This window comes from Crinia signifera, chromosome 4 (assembly GCF_055691185.1).
Source record: "Crinia signifera chromosome 4, ASM5569118v1, whole genome shotgun sequence".
NCBI lineage: Eukaryota > Metazoa > Chordata > Amphibia > Anura > Myobatrachidae > Crinia > Crinia signifera.
In genome coordinates this window covers 68706251-68712250 of record NC_139220.1, presented here as the reverse complement: position 1 = coordinate 68712250, position 6000 = coordinate 68706251, and positions in this window count along the sequence as shown.

The following is a 6000-nucleotide window of genomic DNA, read 5'->3' as shown; positions in this document are numbered from 1 at the left end:
CCTGTTTCCATTGGGTTGTCAGCTAGCCACCAAGGTCACTCCCGGGTCCCAAATCCCCAGTCGTGACAGTTTTCTGCTGAAATAAAACTGGTTGCGGCCAGTTGTACCACAAAGACTGGACTGGTGTGATTACTCAGCTGCTGTTGGCTGCCTTCTACCCCAGGAAAAGGCATCCAAATTCCCCTACAGTGTTACAATATATATATATATATATATATATATATATATATATATATATATATCTGTATCTATGTAGATATTTATATATATGTATATATAGATATAGATTGATATATATGACACACACATACATACATACATGCATACATGCATACATACCACATGAAAAGCCTGTTTTTGTCCCTCTACCCTTTACTCTGTAGGAGACCTCAGTCATAGTGCTCCCTCTGAATCCCAACCCACCCATGACTAAGCTGCTGCTGCTGTTGTCCTTGGACATGAGAAGCATGTAATGAGCTCCACCAATCACAACTCATCAAAAACCTCTCAGTCTCTGTTCTCTGATGCAACGTGGCATGGGACTTAGTCAACTCTCAGGAATGCACAGTACACTTGTGCAATCACGGATGGCTTGCCTGCTGATGTTCTGCTCCTTTAATCATTGTCATATTGACAGTTAGGTGAAGCTGCAGCACTAACCCACTCCCATGCACAAAAACATTATTAAGTCAAAATCAACCAACAATTATGTAGTACAAATTACATGCCACCCACAGGGGGTGCCTAGCTAGAGGAGGTCCCAGGGGCAATGACCACTTGTGACTCCATTATAAGCCAGGCCTGTCCATACTCCATTTATGCCATACTTAATCTAGTTTAGAAATATAAATCAACTATAAACTCTAATCACCTATATGAGGCTACAGATTGTACGCTTGCAGCAGGGGCCTGTAACCCTAAGGTGACCAAGTCATCCCTTTAATCCAGGATACAGATTAACGACACAGGTTCTGTGGCAGTAAAAATCGAACTGAAAGCCATCCCCAGAACCTGTGTCATTAAGATGTGTCCCGGATGAAAGGGATGACTTGGTCACTCTATCTAACCCCTAAGTGTGTCTGTTGTTACCCACTTTTTTTTATTACTTTATACTATTGTAAAACACTATAGCTATAGATTCAGCAGTGCTACATAACAAATAGTAGGCCCAAAAATTATTAATGATGCATTATGTATACCCACCACTTTCTGCCACCTGCACCACCTCACAGGCCTCCTCCTCCGACACCACTTCCTCCGCCAACTCCTCCTCTGCCACCTCCTCCTCCGCCAACACCACTTCCTCCGCCACCTCCTCCTCCGCCAACACCACTTCCTCCGCCACCTCCTCCTCTGCCACCTCCTCCTCCGCCACCTCCTCCGCCAACACCACTTCCTCCGCCACCTCCTCCTCCGCCAACACCACTTCCTCCGCCACCTCCTCCTCCGCCACCTCCTCCCGGGCCTGCTCCTCCCGGCCCTGCTCCTCCGCGGCCTCCTTCCGGGCCTGTCTCGCTCGTTCACGTGCTGGAAAAAAAAAATACAGAGTGTCAATTATGGCGCATTATTTTTTGAATCAGCATTCACCAAAAACAATGACATATTATACCCACATGACAGCATGTCAAAGAGGAAGTAACACATATATAGTGAAGCCATTTTCAAATCATTAACAGCAATTTACCCACATTTACATAAATAATCTACTTAAATCATTCACTGGTAAATATGTTATTTTTGCATAAAAAACTCACATCTTGCTATCTGCAGCCTTAGGCGCTGCAGAAGATCAGGCTGCCGTTGGCGCAGATCCGACCACCAGCGTTCCAATTGCGTCACGGACCTCCGCACCTGGGTCAGCGTGAAAATTCTTCGGCGGGCAGCAAGGTACGCCCGCCACTTCTGCACATTAGTAATAAAAGGCCCCGCACACCCTAGCCTGGTCTCTATTACAAAGACGAGGGGCCCTCAGCTCTGCTGTTGTGAAAGGCGCAGCACGATTGTATGTCGCCATTTTACCAATGGTGCATCACAAACAATCATGTACTGTAATTGGTTGATAAGATTGTTATTTGTTATTGACTTTATTGTTCATTTTAACATGAACAGTGTGTATGCGCTACAACAAGCGGCGAAAAAATCGCACCAACCCAACGCTTGCTATACCTTGGCATCGCTGAGCTGCCCTTCGCATTACTTACTGTATGCAACTAATATTGCCACCAATAACCACATCACCAACACATACAAAACAGACAGAAGTTGAAAGAAGTTGGGAAAAAAATATACTCAGCAAACATGGCAGAAAACACCATGTAAAATAGTGTTCAACAATATACTAAATTAGACAGCCTTATTGGTGTGAACCCAATACACCACAAACATACAAAATAGTGCAATAGCTTTTCCCATTATAAGGCCATGGTGCCATTTAAACACTAACCTTATACCGGCCCACACTATAGCTGTGGATTAAAATGTACCTAGCATCAAGGCAGTATTTATAGGCCTATCACATGTGATTTGGATACAAGCAGTGATTACTATTGCATGAGTTGTGGACTGGATTAACATATGGAATGGGTTAGTGTCATTTGTTGTACATACCAAACAAGTGCACAGTACAAAAGAACATTCACAGATATAATTTATGTCTGCCTAAAGGTGCAGTTGTTCATTGTGATTAAAATCTGGCAATAAGTACAAAATCAGACTTAGAATGGACGCCTGGTTTTGTACATTTGATTTTCCGCTGGTATGGGCGTGGCCTAAGCGCCACACAAACACCACGGTGTACGTCGCCGTACAGTACGCTGCCGCACAGAACGCAGGGTGGGGCTGATGTACGCCTATTACATCAATGTGTATATATAGGTGTGCACGAAATACAACGTTGTGCTGCAAACATGTCTGGTTCACAATCAGAGGGAGAACAGGAGCATCAGCGCCTCTTAGCTCGGCTGGACTCCATCACCTCCAATGGGGACCTCACCAGAGACCAGCCATTGGGAGGTGAGCAGGCAGATGGGCCATCTACAGCTGCCCAATCTACAGCTGCCCAATCTACAGCTGCCCAATCTACAGCTGGGCCATCTTCTGCCTCAGCAGAATCATTGGGAACACAGCAGGTGGCTTCACAAGAGAGTAGCCTGGCCAGCACTTCAAGTACAGCGACTGGTAGCCGTGGGCGTGGCCGAAAGAGGCCAACAGAGGAACCAAGCACCAGAAACATGGCATTCGAAGCGCAGGAGCTTGCCATACTGGTACCCCGTGCACGGGATTGGATAGAGTTGACACAAGAGAGGTTGACACACACAAGGAGATGGAAGATTTGGGAGGACATAACTGTGGAGATTAATTTGGTAGCTCCACAAGTTCGTGAGGCGGAGCACGTGAAAAAGAGGCAAGTTTAAGTGTGTTACATTTGAGCAGAACAAGACCAGTAATGTTTTTATTAGATGTTAGATGGATTTGGTAAATGGTCGGTCACGTTGCTAGGAGCAACAGACATGATTGCCATGTCACTTATTCTATATTTACTGTAGGGTGAGTGTGAATGTTTCTTCAAAGTGTTGGTTTTATAGTTTAACATAATGTAAGTTATGTTGAATGAAGCACACGTTGAAATCTGTAGCAGATTTAAATGCATGCTAAATCAAACGTCAGGGGTAACATGTAATAATATTTAAACTTTGTTTGCAGGTGGCATGACTTCAAAACCAACCTCAAGAGGAAAATGACCACACGTTGGAACCACAGCTACACCTCTGGGGCTGGCCCCATGCCAGGCCGACTGCAGCTCACCCCCCTGGAGGAGTTGGCTCTGCCCTGCATTGCAATTGAGGAGGTCCGGGGGTGAGCAACATGGACAGTGAGGCCCCAGTGGAAGTTTTTGCTACTGACTTAGAAGGTAATTTGTTTGCATGCCATAAGTAGTTTGTACTAATTTTATAGGAATGTGTTGTAATTGTACGTTTCTCAGCAGCATCTCCAACGTGCGGGAGTGATACTCTTGAGGAGGCGGAGGAGACAGTGCCACCTGCCACACGTGCCAGCCATGTGCAGCAGCAGCAGCCAACGGCCACACAGGATTTGGACAGGTGGGTGCAGATGCTTGGGCAGATTCGCCAGCAGGGAGACTTAGCATCAGAGCTGCTGCGTAGGACCGAGGAGGTCATGCAGGGTATTGTCAGCACCCAGCAGACAATCGCTGCCACCCAGCAGGGCATGGCTGCCACCCAGCAGTCCATAGCTGGCAGCCTACATTTCTTTGAGATGTTTTGAAATAATGATTTTTCAAGTCTGTGCGGATCCAAAATCCCTCTCTGTATTAGCCTACAGGTGTTGGCAGAGCAAGCCCTGCGCCAAAATGACCTCCTCCTCCGCCATAATGAGCTTGTGGCGCAGCTACTTAACACCAATAGGGCCCTATTGTCAGTCGTTTCTGGAGCATTCCCTACACCAGCACTCCCTGCTGGCAGAAGGGGAATACCATTTTGCTGTGTGTGTCAGCTTCATGTGTGCAACCCAACCCCATGCACAGGGTACCCACATTTGCCCTCGTTTCAAATGTTTTGTTTGGTTCCCCTGTTGCCCTCTTTCTGCTACCATTACTGTTTGCTGTACTTGAAGTGTTGGTGCTATACTTTTCTTGTGAAGCCACCTGATGTGTTCCTTATGATTATGCTGAGGCTATGTATGAAAAGAATACATTTTTGTACATTTTTGTTTGTTTTGTAAATTCCTGTTATGGTACCTTTATTTTTTGGCATGTGCCAAATAACATGCTATTAAAATGTTATGCTTTCCCTAACTGTAATAAATTTTTCATTTGATCCCCAAATGTGTGCTGTTATTGCTGAATGTAAAAGTGACATGTATATTTATATTAGTGATACCAAGTTCTGTCCATTGCTTGCAGTGTAAATGTGTGTAAAAAATGCAGCCGTGCTTTCAGCATATATTTGTGTGTTTTGTAATGGTCCATTTAGGCTGCAATGGTTCCAATTGAAGCAATGAAAAGAGTGTAATTAATGACTAATGAGTAGAGGAGTGGATTGTATTGTGTTCAGCTGACAGTGGTTCAGGTGCGGGTGTACTATTTGGGCGATCCGAATGCCTAGCGCATGACCGAGTGGTGTCCGCAAAGTGAAACTTGCTTATGAAGACCGCATATTTCCTGCCTGTTGGTTCGTTTGCAGTCGGTGTTCTGTCCGAATGCACGCCTACCAGAATTAGTGCACTCCCTCGTGTACGCCCATGTTTACGCCCAGTTTGAAACTACGCCCCTGTGTACTTCCGAATGACGCCCATATTACGCCCATATTTCCAGAGTGAATGCGGTGCACATTTCTGTACGGTATTAGTGAGTACGGAGACTGTGCGTGGCACATGCGCATAGCGTTGCCTATGCATGCGCAGACGGCTAAAAAAACGCCATCCGAAAGAATTCGGAAATTTTCGCATCGACCAGAATAAGGCCCTTAGTGTTTATGGCCAGGTCTGAGCAGTTTTTGGTAATTTAGGTCCCTCAATTTACATCTTCAACCTGGTTTCTGATATACAGGAAGTGTGTGCAATACCAATATGCATGTCATAAATGCCATCTGACGATGATCATATTGGAATGGATATGCATGCTTGCAGTTGTTGTTTTGTCAAGCAAAACAAAGTTTTTAGTGCTACCAACAGTTCAAGTTTTTTCAGGCAACCCGTGGATCTATAGTAGGAATGAATGCAGCATGTTTGACATTGTGATAGTAATGACTACAGCTGCGCACCAGCTAGGGCAGTGGTAGTCAACTCCAGTCCTCGAGAGCTACCAACAGTTTACTTTTTCTAGACAACCTAGCTCAGGGGTGGCCAAACCTTAGGGTGACCAACTCATCCCTTTAATCCGGGACACATATTAATTACACAAGTTCTGTGGCTGTCTTTCACCTGGTTTTAAACTGCCACACCTCAAGGAGGACTCCATTCCACCTGGTTTGAAACTGCCAC